The sequence below is a fragment of the Schistocerca piceifrons genome, chromosome X (genome assembly GCF_021461385.2).
Source record: "Schistocerca piceifrons isolate TAMUIC-IGC-003096 chromosome X, iqSchPice1.1, whole genome shotgun sequence".
NCBI lineage: Eukaryota > Metazoa > Arthropoda > Insecta > Orthoptera > Acrididae > Schistocerca > Schistocerca piceifrons.
The window spans coordinates 512,074,471-512,090,895 of NC_060149.1; the positions used below are offsets into that span (position 1 = coordinate 512,074,471).

Here is a 16,425-nt window from a genome sequence, read left to right on the forward strand (position 1 = left end):
TATATATTGTGAAAAACAATGGCCCCATAACACTCCCCTGTGGCGCGCCAGAGGTTGCTTTAACGTCTGTAGACGTCTCTCCATTGATAACAACATGCTGTGTTCTGTTTGCTAAAAACTCTTCAATCCAGCCACACAGCTGGTCTGATATTCCGTAGGCTCTTACTTTGTTTATCAGGCGACAGTGCGGAACTGTATCGAACGCCTTCCGGAAGTCAAGAAAAATAGCATCTACCTGGGAGCCTGTATCTAATATTTTCTGGGTCTCATGAACAAATAAAGCGAGTTGGGTCTCACACGATCGCTGTTTCCGGAATCCATGTTGATTCCTACATAGTAGATTCAGGGTTTCCAAAAACGACATGATACTCGAGCAAAAAACATGTTCTAAAATTCTACAACAGATCGACGTCAGAGATATAGGTCTATAGTTCTGCGCATCTGCTCGACGACCCTTCTTGAAGACTGGGTCTACCTGTGCTCTTTTCCAATCATTTGGAACCCTCCGTTCCTCTAGAGACTTGCAGTACACGGCTGTTAGAAGGGGGGCAAGTTCTTTCGCGTACTCTGTGTAGAATCGAATTGGTATCCCGTCAGGTCCAGTGGACTTTCCTCTATTGTGTGATTCCAGTTGCTTTTCTATTCCTTGGACAATTATTTCGATGTCAGCCATTTTTTCGTTTGTGCGAGGATTTAGAGAAGGAACTGCAGTGCGGTCTTCTTCTGTGAAACAGCTTTGGAAAAACGTGTTTAGTATTTCAGCTTTACGCGTGTCATCCTCTGTTTCAATGCCATCATCATCCCGGAGTGTCTGGATATGCTGTTTCGAGCCACTTACAGATTTAACGTAAGACCAGAACTTCCTAGGATTTTCTGTCAAGTCGGTACATAGAATTTTACTTTCGAATTCACTGAACGCTTCACGCATAGCCCTCCTTACGCTAACTTTGACATCGTTTAGCTTCTGTTTGTCTGAGAGGTTTTAGCTGCCTTTAAACTTGGAGTGAAGCTCTCTTTGCTTTCGCAGTAGTTTCCTAACTTTGTTGTTGTACCACGGTGGGTTTTTCCCGTCCCTCACAGTTTTACTCGGCACGTACCTGTCTAAAACGCATTTTACGATTGCCTTGACCTTTTTCCATAAACACTCAACATTGTCAGTGTCGAAACAGAAATTTTCGTTTTGATCTGTTAGGTAGTCTGAAATCTGCCTTCTATTACTCTTGCTAAACAGATAAACCTTCCTCCCTTTTTTTATATTCCTATTAACTTCCATATTCAGGGATGCTGCAACGGCCTTATGATCACTGATTCCCTGTTCTGCACATACAGAGTCGAAAAGTTCGGGTCTGTTTGTTATCAGTAGGTCCAAGATGTTATCTCCACGAGTCGGTTCTCTGTTTAATTGCTCGAGGTAATTTTCGGATAGTGCACTCAGTATAATGTCACTCGATGCTCTGTCCCTACCACCCGTCCTAAACATCTGAGTGTCCCAGTCTATATCTGGTAAATTGAAATCTCCACCTAAGACTATTACATGCTGAGAAAATTTATGTGAAATTTATTCCAAATTTTCTCTCAGTTGTTCTGCCACTAATGCTGCTGAGTCGGGAGGTCGGTAAAAGGAGCCAATTATTAACCTAGCTCGGTTGTTGAGTGTAACCTCCACCCATAATAATTCACAGGAACTATCCACTTCTACTTCACTACAGGATAAACTACTACTAACAGCGACGAACACTCCACCACCGGTTGCATGCAATCTATCCTTTCTAAACACCGTCTGTACCTTTGTAAAAATTTCTGCAGAATTTATCTCTGGCTTACGCCAGCTTTCTGTACCTATAACGATCTGTTAGCGACCTCGGCTACGGTGGCAGGTACTTGATATCTGATGTTACAAACTCAACTTTTCCAGAAATGTTTTTATTTCTAATGCCAGGTTGCATTTCATATTCTGTCTAATTCGGCCATAGCCAGTTATTTTTCTGGCTGAATAGCAAAAACTCCTCTAGAACTTTTAGTGTCTCATCTCCTAATCTAACTCTCTCACCCTTATTTCCCTTAATTTGGCTACATTTCATTACCCTTATTTTACTCTTGTTGATGTTCATCTTATAATCTCCTGCGAGAGCTTCTGTAAAGTTTGGAAGGTAGAAGACGAGGTACTGGCACAAGTACAGCTGTGAGGACGGGTCGTGAGTCCTCGTTGGGTAGCTCAGTTGGTAGAGCACTTGCCCGTGAAAGGCAAAGGTCCCGAGTTCGAGTCTCGGTCCGGCACACAGATTTAATCTACCAGGAAGTTTCATATCAGCACACACTCCACTGCGGAGTGAACATCTCATTCTAGAATTGCAGTTCATCGGCAAATGTCTAAGTTTTTATTTTTTCTCTCTGATCTTTAATTTCCTTAACAAATTTCGCCTTGGGTTCCTTCACAGCTTTCTCAGTGTGGGAAAGGGACCAAAGAGAGTTTCAGGACAGCCTGCAAAGGTGCCAGATTTCCCATATACAATTAGGATCCTAAGTGTAACAACTTATTACTCAATTTGCTTACTCTCAGGTTCTTTTCACTATAACTTATTATCCAATATAGTTGCCTAGTATTTTCCTAAGATAGCCTTGTCTTAGTTAGTGTAATTTATGACCCAATATGGCCACCAGATTATGATATTACTATGAAACTTGGCTGTCCAAGATATGTCTGACGCTATGACAGTACAGTGCAAGTGTAAAAATGGCTGGAAATTACAAAACTGAAGTGAGACACCCTGGCCTGTTTATTTTGGAACATTTCTCCAGTTACGTGTATACTATTATTAAGTTTAAAGACATACTGCAGAACACAAGACATCGCTAAATTACAATGTAGAGGTGCATAACCAAATTACACTGCTATCACGTGCTTCATGTTTAGCAGTTACGACGGACACTTCTTTACGAAGTCACACTGTACTGCCCAGTGTAGTAGGACAGAATAGACCAAATACGACGTATTTGTTTAAAACAAACACGCTCCGCTGGCCGCTTGTCGTCAGATGCCTCAGCATAAAGTTAAGAGCCACACTCCACCACAATACTGCACAAAAGTGGAAACACAGACTGTACGCCAAGGAAAGAAGACTAAAAATCTCTTTCTTCTGAGTACGCTGCATGCTGAAGTAGCAATAAGCAAGGAAGGAAACAATAAAACCTGAAACCGTAACGTTCTCCAATGCAACAAAGTACTGGGTGGACGTGGTTGATCAAATCACCTGTAAATATACTAGGTAGGTTGCATGTGGGAGATGGCCAATGCATGTCTTCTACAACATACTGGACTTGGCGGCAGTAAGTGCATGCATCATCTATAACATAGCAAGGAACAAGAAAGTGGAAAGGAAGACGTTCATACTTCAACTGGCAAATGAACTCAAGGGAATGAAAGAGCAAGAACATCAGGCAAAGGAAGAGGCTATGGGACTGAAATCACCTAGAAAGCGGAAGAAGTACCAAATTAGCCTCTGCAAAGGCAACAAGACCAGCGAAAACTGTGTAAAGCGACACAAACCTGCGCGTGGAAAATGTGAGTGTAAAACAGAAATCACCTGTGCTAAGTGCATCTAGCAGCTTCAAATGACTTGAGTGAAAAGTAATACAGAGCTGTTTGTAAAACACATGTGAGAGTAAAATGGACCAAATACAGGGTGAAGCGAAATTCGCGCACTCGGGCTTCGCAGTGTGGCTCCTCACATGCCAGCGATAAAAAAATGTCTGTCACAAAATTTCGTCCGGCGAGAACATCCGGCAGAAAAAGGACATTAAAGAGTGGCAATCTGGCAACACTATAACCACACAAACGGTAAGTATCTCAGCCAGCAAGTGCCAATCGTGCACTGCAGTTGGTGCAGTAGATAGAATTTTGGCTTAGCATGCAGGAGGTCGAGGGTTCGATCCTGGGTTGGGGTGCATTTTTTTTATTTGCTAATTTCGTTCTGACATTTCACTCTGGAATGTGTACACATGTACATTGGAGTCTGTCACGGGCGCGTTACTATGCTCCAACTAGTCCCTGTCTGGTGGGCAGCGCATACAGTATAAACACGCCGTCTGTCCTGAGCGCTGTTCCCCCTAACGCGCATTACCCCTCTGACAGATATTGTTCTGCGTGATTCATCCCGACGCCACTAATTGTGCAATGTTCGGTTTTGAATTACACTGTTTCCCTAACGGTAATAGACGTGATGTTTCCACAATTCCATCAATAGAATAATAATAATAATGCATTGAGATATGTACTAAACAGCATGCGGTTACCATACTCAGTCCTGAAATACGTAATTAGTGGGACCATCGTGATAACACATACAAATAGTAACCGATTTTGTACATTGTTTGCGAAGCACGTTGCTATTCCTACTTGTATCGTAAGGCCCTAACGAAACGTAATGGACTTGAACGAGGCAAGAATAGTAGTTGGTACTAGTCTATGAGACAGTTGGAGGAGGGTGCAAAGAAAACACGTTTCGCATCTAGTAGATGAAGTAGTGTGAATAAATTCACGCCCACGATGTGGAAAGGGCTTCTTTCAATGCTGACCAATCTTCCGTTTCTACGATTGTAGTAAGTGCAAATGTTTTCCAGAGGACCCGCTGCAATCTCTGTTGACGATTAAGATGCCAGAATGCCATACTTCCTGGACTACATTTACGAAATAAAAAACTTATGCTTCAACCCAGAATCGAACCATCGACCTCCTGCATGCTAACCCAAAACTAGAGCCACTGCATCAACAGTGAAGCAGAATAAAATGGCGCTGATAGAGGTAATTACCCCACATGTGGTTACAGTGTTGCCAGACTACCACTCTTTGACGTCATTTTTCTGCCGAATGTACTCGCCGGACGAAATTTTGTGAGAGACTTCCTTTTATCACTGGCATGTGAAGAGTCGCGTTGCGAAGACCGAGTGCGCGAATTTCGCTTCGCCCTGTATACTATATGTGTCTAGAAGTTTGTATGAATAGTTAATGAATTAAGATATATAGCTAAGAAACTTGTTAGCAGTAGTAACAATATATTTGTATGAGACATTTTTGTACAAATAAATTAGAAATTATTATTTATAATGGTAAATAATTGTTGTGATTATTAGAAATAAAGTATGGATTAACAAACACTAAAGTACTTGTTCAAGTTAAATATGAGAATATTTTATGTGGGGTCAAAATGACTCCCTTCCGCCGTTTTAGGAATGTCAGAAACTCCACCGTTCTAGTATTAATGAGGGGATGCAGAATATGCATCAGATGCCAAGGTTGTTTCAGTCAGGAATGTAAGGAAAAGACTAAAGGAAATTGTGATCAGATGCTAACCTAAGGCAGGAGGCAGATTATTATTACATGATGAATATGTGAGACAAGTGTGGCCAACAAAGTTAACAAGCCCTGGGAGAGGGCCTCCCCACGTAGTATGGAATTGAGGACCAAATGTAGTGCTCCAATTGATGAAAAACAAGTTTAGAATGCCACATATGAACATATTTAAGGTGTTGTTTGAATTTTTGAAACAGAAGTCTGTCGGAAAATCAAGTTGATGAGTTCTAAAACAGAAACATCAAAAAAAGTTTTAGATCACCTTGGTTCCGAGAGCTCCGGAACCTGTACAGAAAATTGGAATGGGGATCAACATAAACGTCATTTCCGCCCTTTTTATTGCTCATGAAAACCACACATTGCATGTTTTACCACCATACAGCGAGACCTTCAGAGGCGGTGGTCCAGATTGCTGTACACACCGGTACCTCTTTCTATGATGCATGCCTGTATTCGTCGTGGCATACTATCCACAAGTTCATCAAGGCACTGTCGGTCCGCATTATCCCACTCCTCAACGGGGATTCGGCGTAGATCCCTCAGAGTAGTTCGCCGGTCATGTCGTCCATAAACAGCCCTGTTCAATCTATCCCAGGCATGTTCGATAGGGTTCATGTCTGGAGAATATGTTGGCCACTCTAGTTGAGCGATGTCGTTATCCTGAAGGAAGTCATTCACAAGATGTACAAGATGGGGCGCGAGTTGTCGTCCATGAAGACGAATGCCTCGCCAATATGCTGCCGATATGGTTGCACTATCGGTCGGAGGATGGCATTCACGTATCGTACAGCCGTTACGGCGCCGTCCATGACCATCAGCGGCGTACGTCTGCCCCACATAATGCCACCCCAAAACAGCAGGGAACCTCCACCTTGCTGCACTCGCTGGACAGTGTGTCCAAGGCGTTCAGCCTGTCCGGGTTGTTTCCAAACATGTCTCCAACGATTGTCTGGTTGAAGGCATATGCGACACTCATCGACGAAGAGAACGTGATGCCAATCCTGAGCCTGGCATGTTGTTGGGCCCATCTGTACCGCGCTGCGTGGTGCTGTGGTTGCAAAGATGGACCTCGCCATGGACGTCGGGAGTGAAGTTGCACAGTTTGAGTCGTAACAAGACGTCCTGTGGCTGCATAGGTAACGGTCATCCACTGCAGTCGTAGCCCTTGGGCGGCATGAGCGAGGCATGTCATCGACATTTCCTGTCTCTCTGTATCTCGTCCATGTCCGAACAACATTGCTTTGGTTCACTCCGAGAAGCCTGGACACTTCACTTGTAGAGAGACCTTCCTGGCACAAAGTAACAATGCGGACGCGATCGAATCGCGGTATTGACCGTCTAGGCGTGGTTGAACTACAGACAACACGAGTCATGTACTTCCTTCCTGCTGGAATGACTGGAGCTGATCGGCTGTCGGACCCCTTCCGTCTAATAGGCGCTATTCATGCATGGTTGTTTACATCTTTGAGCGGGTTTAGTGACATTTCTAAACAGTCAAAGGGACTGTGTCTGTGGTACAATATCCACAGTCTACGTCTATCTTCAGGAGTTCTGGAAACAGGGGTGATGTAAAACTTTTCTTGGTGTATGTATTACGAGTCCTCCAATGAAGCTGACCCTGGGTCTGCGTTTCCTACATTCCACTCTGGATGGTTACTTCATGTTACTGTACGATTTTTACTGTGTCCAGTAATTTTTTGTCAATAATGTGATAGGAAAATAGTGTGTCACCTCGGCTATTTATCTGCAGTACGTTATATTTACTTGCGTCCAGGTCCAACTCCCAGTTCCCTCTCCAACCTCTGTAGGTCTTCCTGTAATTCGTTACAGTCCTCTGCTATTGCTGTTTTTTACTTATAGACAAATGCATTGTCCATGACCAGCCTCATGGAGCTTCCGCCGTTACCCATTCGATCATTTATATTGCTGTGGCTAATTCGTGGCTCAGCCACAACCAATAAATCACGTAATGAGATTTTATCAGTATGTGATTGTTGTTGTTGTTGTGGTCTTCAGTCCTGAGACTGGTTTGATGCAGCTCTCCATGCAGTAAAGCTGCATGTCCTCGGGAAAAATTACGGCTGTAGTTTCCCCTTGCTTTCAGCCGTTCGCAGTACCAGCACAGCAAGGCTGTGCTGGTACTGCGAAAATAATCACATAACGTATGTGATTATTTTCTTTTTTTTACTGTTATAAAACAATTAATTGACGACAGCATCGCCACATGCGTTTCACGCTCGAAATATTATGCATTTTGATAAATAACTATACAGATGATTTTCTTTTGACACAAGATCGATTTGTTCTATTCACAATCAGAGATCTGTATTCATATTTGCGTATTACGATAACCGATCTGTGCGTGTTTTGTTCACGTATTATTACTCTCCGCCCCAAAACACCTGCTTAGACGTGAAACTCAATGGTGTATATACAGGGTGATTCAGCTGCCCCTACCGATAGATTTTATGCAGTTCACTACGCATTCAAAAACCACATGCAAGATTTTCATATTCTCTCGCTCACTATGCACAAACTATTAGTCCTACAGAAAAAGGGATACGACCTTCCTGTAGGAAATTTAATGTAGTTAAATTTTTTACTAGGCTAAGTTTACGCTGAAGGCCATAATTTTCCAGTTATTCAAGAGAAATGCATTTGAATGTAATTTTTGTACGTTTTTCTCGAATAATTCGAAAACTATGGCCTCTAGCGAAAACGTATCCCAGTAAAAAATTGTAGCTTGATAACTATATTGCATCCTAGCACTGTAAAGCGATGCATACTGCAAAGCCATAATGTATTTGTAACGTTTTTACGATGATATACGGGAATCACTGATTGTCAAAGTGTCCCCATTGAAAAATGTGTGCTGCATGGAGTTCTAGGTCATAGAACGGTGTTCTTGAGTATGTAGCACTATCAGGAAGATGGGTACTGTAGATTACCGTTTCCTTACAAGGATCGAAGTAAGCCATTCCCACTATATTATTTATAGACCATTTACACGATGCCACTGATTCATTTGTTCGTAAAAATAGTAATGAGTCCATATTTAAAGAATGAAATTGACGCTGACTATTTTTTTAAAAAAAATATTGCATTTGCCAGTGCTATATAGTTTACGTGCAATATGCAGTGACGTAAATGCAACTTGTAATGGGTGAAATATTTTACTATTAAACCCTAAGGTATTCAAACCAACGTTTTACTGCCAGCACAGTAGTTTGTTACAATTGTTTTACGGTAACATAGCGATGTATGGAGTAAATTGTCACAATTCAGACAATATTATCGGAAATCCTAAAAGAATCTGTTATACGATTCGAATTTCACACAAAATTCTCTGCTTTCAGTACTCACTGATTGCAGGTCACACCCGACGAGGAAGGTTTTTTAACGCGTAATTCTGACATCGTAATAGATTGTTACTGTCAAATTTAGTCCTCTACTGAATATGGAGGAAATTTTTATGTCATGGTTTGGGAATAATTATGAACAGTTCTAAACAATAATTAATGATTACACAAGCTTAACTATAGTAGATTTTATTTCGTAAGACACTTTACTTGCAGAAGGTTGCGACCTGCGAGTGGGTCGCAAATCAAAACCCTGTACACAAGACGTAGCGTCCAGGAAACTAATACTGTATCTAACACTCACATTCCTTCTGCATGGAATAGATGGACCGTACTGAGTCCACTGAAGCTTGTTGACAACTCTAACAAACTCGGCATGCTTCATCGTAATCACACTTATGGCTGGATGCTCAGCTCTCTCAACGAAAGTAAATACTCACCGGCAATGGCAGTGGGCTGAACTTCCTTGAAGGCGTGGCCAGAACCTGTGTCATGGTTTGTCGCTCTGTCGGGCAGTGACGTTCCTGCTAGTGGTGATCCCAACTGTGAGAAGTGGAATTCGATATCTCGATGAGACCACATTCTTTCCCCCTCCCCAAAACCTTCGCACCGTCTTCATGTTCTGCTGATTCCAGGACTGACGGCAGGGGGAAGGTCTCAATGCAGACGTCTCAGATGGGACAGGGTCCGTAACTGTGGCCGATAACAGACCCCTATCTGCACCCTGTATTCACTTCCAGAGTGGCCGGGGGCACCAGTTAAAAACTGATCACGGGTTGTACGACCGCATCCAGGGACGACGATTCTGTGGATGGGCCGTCGACTACACCTGCGTTGGCCTGGTGGATGCCCAGAGGCGGTGCCTCCACGGACATCGGCTTGGGATGCAGGACTGGCGGTGACACTGGAGGTGGCCGCTGCATGTCGACCTCCATTGGTAACACGACCTGATGCGACGGCCGAGCGAAATGGAGAGCAGAGACGGAGACTGCTGCTGCGGACCCCTGCAGAGCAGTGGGTCTGTGAACAAAAAGGCTGCTGCAGAATCTGAATCTAGGAACGCCCCAGCTGATTCTGCCCTAGGGCTGGTGCAGTCCCATCGGAACTTGAATGGTATATAATAACCAGCTTAAAAGTTTTTTCACCCACCCTGCTTCCAACGCCTACCCTTGCCAAACATTCTGAAAAAGAACGTGTCCTACGGCTGGAACCGTGTAGAGCGTAGTGGAACACATGGCTTCTGTGGAGGCTGCAAGAGATGCATAAGAGTACAATGACGGCCATGTAATAGTACCACTGTTGACTTTCCTTCATGGGACAACGAGCGGTAGGAGGATTAAAAGACACTTAGGGCCTGTCCCGTGTGTGGAATGAAGGCAGCTTCTCCATTTGCGTCCTGAACATGCGTACAAACCTTTAAGAGACCACATCGTTTGACTATGACTGAAATGGCGTCGTTGTGCAATGCTGGACGTAGTTGTCATGGAAAAACTGTCATAAACTAACCAACATAAATTGTGATCCGTTGTCAGAAATAACGACCTCTGTCAAACATTCAATACAAAAAAATAGAGGTAAGTGCCATCATAGTACTTGCGGTGGTTCTGGAGTGGTCCAAATGGTTCAAATGGCTCTAAGCACTATGGGACTTCAAATCTTAGGTCATCAGTCTCCTAGACTTAGAACTACTTAAACCTAATTAACCTAAGGACATCACACACATCCATGCCCGAGGCAGGATTCGAACCTGCGACCGTAGCAGCAGCGCGGTTTCGGACTGAAGCACCTAGAACCGATCGGCCACAGTTCAAATGGTTCAAATGGCTCTGAGCACTATGCGACTTAACTACTGAGGTCATCAGTCGCCTAGAACTTAGAACTAATTAAACCTAACTAACCTAAGGACACCACACACATCCATGCCCGATGCAGGATTCGAACCTGCGACCGTAGCGGTCGCTCGGCTCCAGACTGCAGCGCCTAGAGCCGCTCGGCCACTCCGGCCGGCTCGGCCACAGTGGCCGGCGTTCTGGACTGTATTAGGCCTACAAAGGGAAACGTTCTATAAACATCTACCACCAGCAACCATCGCGTATTCCAATAGAGTCTCTCGAAATCCACATGTAACCGTTGTCATGGTCCCATTGGAAGTGGACACTCAAAACCCTATTGCGGGGGAGTGTACTGGTGTGTCCACAGAGGTTATGCAGTGGAAGGTCATTTTTCGGTTTTAGGTGAAACAACTTCAACACATCCCCCTGGAGGGTTTGAAGGACCACGACCCATACATTGTCATTCTCAGTATGAAGAAGTAGCGCACGAAGGTAGTCTACTGTAAATCCGTGAAGGATGTCAACAACTTGTGAATCAATCTAGAAGCACGATTCCTCTGATGAATGAAGCATCAAGTCAATACTGACTGGTAACTATGCTAAGAGGTCAGCATTTGAAAGCGGGCAGTGGGCTTTTACGACAAGTCATACTTGTAGTTCGTTAACAACAGGGCTCAACATTATAATTTTTGTATATGATGACGGTATCTTTTCTTTCGGACATGTCCGAAAGAAGAGATACCATCTTCATATAGATAAGGCTTACCGGCCAATGATCTTCAGTGCAGATGCATTCACATTGCTCAGACTTTTGCAGGAATCGGTAGACTGACTGCCGCGAGTAATGAGTATAGCGAGCAGAGGCGCTACAAATGTAGTGTGCGGACAGTAGGTTGGAAATGTGGGTCTCATGGGGAGCGTGCCCGAGATAAGTCTCTGCAGTCGCACTATCCTCTGTGTCCTCGATGGCTAGTTCCGCTTCGAGCGCCGTGCGGGAAGGTTCTTGTTTATTATATATGCCGCAGCGTCGCTTGTGTGGAGTTTACCTCGTTTAGCGTTGTTCTGTCTGCCGAGTGGGTCGTAGCGCCTCCGCTACGCCTTTATTGTCTGTTTGTGTCCGTCTACTTGCTACGACGTCGGCCGCTCCGCTATGACTACCGTGGACTCCACGTGTGTTCCACGAAAAGGTACTGTGAGCTTTACCTTCGATAAAACAACGCGACACATTCAGCCTGGGACCCTAGAAATCCACGATTGGCTTCTCGATACAATTCATGTGAACTCTGATCAGGTCCACACCGCTTATTTTGACGCTGAAATGTGTTCAAATGTCTGTGAATTCTTAAGGGACCAAACTAATGAGGTCATCGGTCCCTAAACTTACACACTACTTAAATTAACTTATGCTAAGAACAACACACACACACACACCCATGCCCGAGGGAGGACTCGAACCTCCGGCGGCAGGGGTCGTGCAACACGTTACATGGAACCTCTAACCGCGCGGCCACTCCGCGCGGCATTGTGATGCTGACGAGTACGTGTTTTACGTGAAATTCATGGATCTTTCACGCTGAAAGATTACTGTCGCGACATGGTTCTCACAGCCCGTTCGGACATCGTGATAATTCCGTTAGTATAGTGTCACTCGCAGATGCTGAAATCGAATACACCAATGTTCGAGTGTTCAGCCTCCCGCCGGAAGTTGATGACAATTTTCTAAAGGGCACATTGACTCCTTATGGTAACGTGAAAAACATTCGTCGTGAACGCTGGTCTACTCAACGCAGATTACAGTGTTATAGTGGAATTCTTTCCTTGGAAGTGCATGTCAAACGCAATATATAATCACATTTACAAGTGCGTGGTTACCGCATCAGTATCATGTATACTGGTCAAAAGGGAACCTGCTTTCTATGTAATGAAAGTGGACACGTTCGTTCTAATTGTCCGCGGAGGGTTTTTATATTAAAGCCGTCATTAGTGCAGCGTCACAAATTGACGGTTGCTGATCTTGTTCCTTCTCCTCCCGCCGTCGGACCTACTTCTGCTTCGGATTATAATGTATAAACAGTCAGTTCTGATAATCGTGTCAATGTATTTCCGCCTTTACCTCGGCGACAGGTTCAGAATCCTATTGGCCCCAGGATAGAACTTATAACGGCGACAAACAAGCGACATCGCACTCAGGAAGGTGATGGTGAGGATTTGGCTGTACCTTCTGCGCCAACCTCCTCCGCATCGATTGTGTCCCCTGCTACTCTTGATGCTACTATACCTCCCCTCCGTGGTACGGTGAGTGGCGAAGGAGTTATCTCCAGCATCCCTCCTGCTCGCGAAGTGGATCCTTCTGAGCTGCCTGTGTGTGAAGAGGGAGCGGAGCCCCCCGTTCGTCTTTGTGTCCTCCGTTACAGCCTAAGACGATGCAGTGTCCTCCTGTTCCTTCGTCTTCCTGTATTTGCCGCCTACAGCAGCTCCCGAGGAGAAGAAAATTAGCGACCAAGTATCACCTGTTGTGTTGGTAATTCCACAGAATGCTTCCGCCTTAGTGACTGGCATTGCATTACATGACCCTAGGTCTTGGGGGGGGGGGGGGGGGAGGAATCTGTGCCTATGACCCCTCCCAAGCCTCTGTCTGCAGAGGCCGCCATCTCACGTAGCCGGCAGAAACAGCGTATACAACTTGACCGTGCGGTGGCTCGTAAGAAATCTAAGAAAATAGGTTGCGATGACGTGGGTTATGGTCCCCCGATGTGTGATTCCACGATGGATTCCACAGTGGACCTTGACTCTCAGCTGTCTACATAATTCTACTCCGATATTCCGTACATCTCTGTCCAGCTGTGATCAATTACCCAAGCCTACACGTTCCTTTCCTTAAACGTTAATCGTGTGGAATAAGAATTGCGATTGGCTTCGCTGCGTCAGTTCATTTATAATTCATGTGCGGACACAGTTTTCTTACAGGAGGCGCTATTTAGTAATTTCTCCTTATCTGGGTTTCGTATGATCTTTAATGTAGCACCCGAATATTCTACGGGGACCGCCATATTCTTTCGCGAAGGCATTCCTATTGCTGAAGTGGAAATGGTGGATTCTGGCAGGGGCATAGGGTGTCAACTTTTTAATCTTACTTTGGTTCGTTTATATGCCCCTACTGGCACTGGTCATGTGGTGGATCGTTCGCGTTTTTATGAAGAGGATATTGTTTATGTGTTGCGTAAGAGTCCTCCGGGTATTCTGTTGAGTGATGACTTTAACAGTGTATTGCGTCCTGCGGATCAATCTCCAAACCTTAATTTCTGTCTCGAATTACATGAATTGGGCCGCTCCTTACGCCTAAAAGTCGTCTGGATATGTAAATACCCGACATTAGTTAAATTTACCCACTTTACTGCGACTTCTAGTAGCAGGTTAGATAGATTTTACTTATCGGACTTCCTGAGCGATAGTATTCTTAACGTTGAAGTTATCCCAGCTTCCTTTGCGGATCACTGTGCTGTGGCCATAACTCTCAATCTTGAATGGCAACCAGTCAAATTGTTTCGCCCTCCGAGGATGCTAAGCGTCGCTCATCTAGCTGACCCTTCTCTCGATGACGTGATGCGAGTCGTGTGGGAGCATACTCTACGGTCCACTGGGAAATACTCCTCCATCCTTGACTGATGGGGCAACGGCCTTGCCACAGTGGATACACCGGTTCTCGTCAGATCACAGAAGTTAAGCGCTGTCGGGCGTGGCCGGCACTTGGATGGATTACCGTCTGGGCCGCCATGCGCTGTTGCCATTTTTCGGGGTGCACTCAGCCTCGTGATGCCCATTGAGGAGCTACTCGACCGAATAGTAGCGGCTCCGGTCAAAGAAAACCATTATAACGACCGGGAGAGCGGTGTGCTGACCACACGCCCCTACTATCTGCATCCTCAGCTTGAGGATGACACGGCGGTCGGACGGTCCCTATGGGCCACTTGTGGCCTGAAGACGGAGTGCTTGATGGTGGATATAGCTAGCGAAACCGAGGCTCACGCAGACTTTGATACGTTTCTGTGCTGCCAAAGCGCGAAACTTTCGGAGAACTTATGAATATTACTATTCCATCCTGCGTGAACTTTATGCTGCTTCGGATCAAGCCCTCTGCGAATTGCAGATGTTAGGCCTGTAAGGCAAAATTGTTAACCGTGAAGAGAATGCAAATAGAAGGTTTGAAAATCCGATCGAAGTCGCGATCATTGGTGATGGAAGAACTGACTTCCTTATATCATTTGCTTCGGCATCAGACCCGTCGCCGACGCACTTGTATTCATTCTCCCACGACAAAAGATGGATGTATCGTAATGGCGCAAGCTGATATAGTGCGTATCTTACACCAGTACTATGTAGAAATCTACGATATCGAGGAGTCCAGTAAAACCTTTTACGACCCACTTGTCAGCATCTTGTATACGACAATTACATCTGAACATAATGAAACGCTCTTAGCTGCCTTTCAGCCTGAGGAAGTTTACAAAATTATTGTGGGATCGCCTTATCAAAAGTCCCCGGGTCTAGATGGACTTCCAAAGGAATTTTACGTGCGCCTTTGGCCGTGGTTGGGTGCTACCTTTACCTCCCTTCTGAATGAGGTGTTACAGGGTAGAGTAGTGCCGCCCTCGTTCAAGGTGGGAAAAATTGTTGTAATCCCGATACACACTGGACCGGCTGCCCCTGATCACTTTCGCCCACTAACTTTGTTAAACTTTGATTATGAGACTGTGGCGAAGGCAGTTAATAGTAGGACGTCGGCTTTGATGGATACGATTGTTACAAAACATCAAAGCTGCGTACCTGGTCGTACCATTCTTACCCCTATATTAAAGTTTCGTGACATGGTTTCGGTTGCTGCTGTAACGTCCGTCCCTTGTGCCCTTGCTTTTTTAGACTTCAGTAAGGCATTTGATCGTGTTAATCACGACTTTCTGATTCCGATTCTGGAGGCAGTTGGTTTCACTATTGACACGCGGCGAGTGCTCTCAAATCTGTTTACGGGTATTTCGGCTTCAGTGGTTGTTAATGGCCAACTAACGCCCCTAATAAGTATCCGTAGGGGAGTGCCTCAAGGAAGCCCGCTGACGGTGACTGTGTTTTTCCTGGAGCCCCTACTCCGCATGCTAGCATCCCAGCTGACAGGTTGGACGCTTTCCGGCAGGACTATAGCTGCTCGTGCATACGCGGATGACGTGATCGTTCTACTTCGCAATTCTGCTGAGATACCTCGACTGAAGGCTGTCATCGATAGTTTTTGTCGGAGTTCAGGTGCAAAACTTAAGCTTCTTCCTTTGCGAGGTTTTGATGACGCGGTTGTTCCATGGGCTACTGCGGTGGATCTGTATACGTCTCTCGGTATCATCATTGATCGTTGTCCACTCAAAATGGTGGCGCTCAACTGGAAGTCTGCTACGGAAAAAATTCAGGGAGCTGTATTAAAGCATGAAAGGCGTTCTCTTACTCTGCTCCAGAAAGTCCGAATACTGGATACATATGTCTTATGCAAAGCTTATTACGCGGCCTAAGTTTATCCGCTCCCCGCGACTATAGCGAAGAAACTACAATTTTCTGGTCGTTTCTTATGGAAAAGACATATATTTCGCTTACGGTATGAGGTGATCACGAAACCTCGCTCCTTTGGGGGGCTGGACCTGACTGATATATACAGGAAGTCGCAGATGCTATATGTACGACGTACTATTTTGACGATGACTCAAGAAACTCACACATTCACGTCTCATTTATTTTTCTTTGTCTGTCCAGCTAGTCTTGAACCCCCTATTGATATTGGTCGCATAAATTATAAGTTAAAACACATTCGTGACTTCTATCTTGCGATGAGCTATTTATGGGCTGAAAT

The 16,425-nt window shown here is 44.9% G+C and overlaps 1 pseudogene; it reads left to right on the forward strand.

The window, feature by feature from the left end:
* The first annotated feature begins 14,210 nt into the window (after nt 1-14,210).
* LOC124723245 lies at nt 14,211-14,328 on the forward strand (annotated as a pseudogene).
* Nucleotides 14,329-16,425: the final 2,097 nt, after the last annotated feature.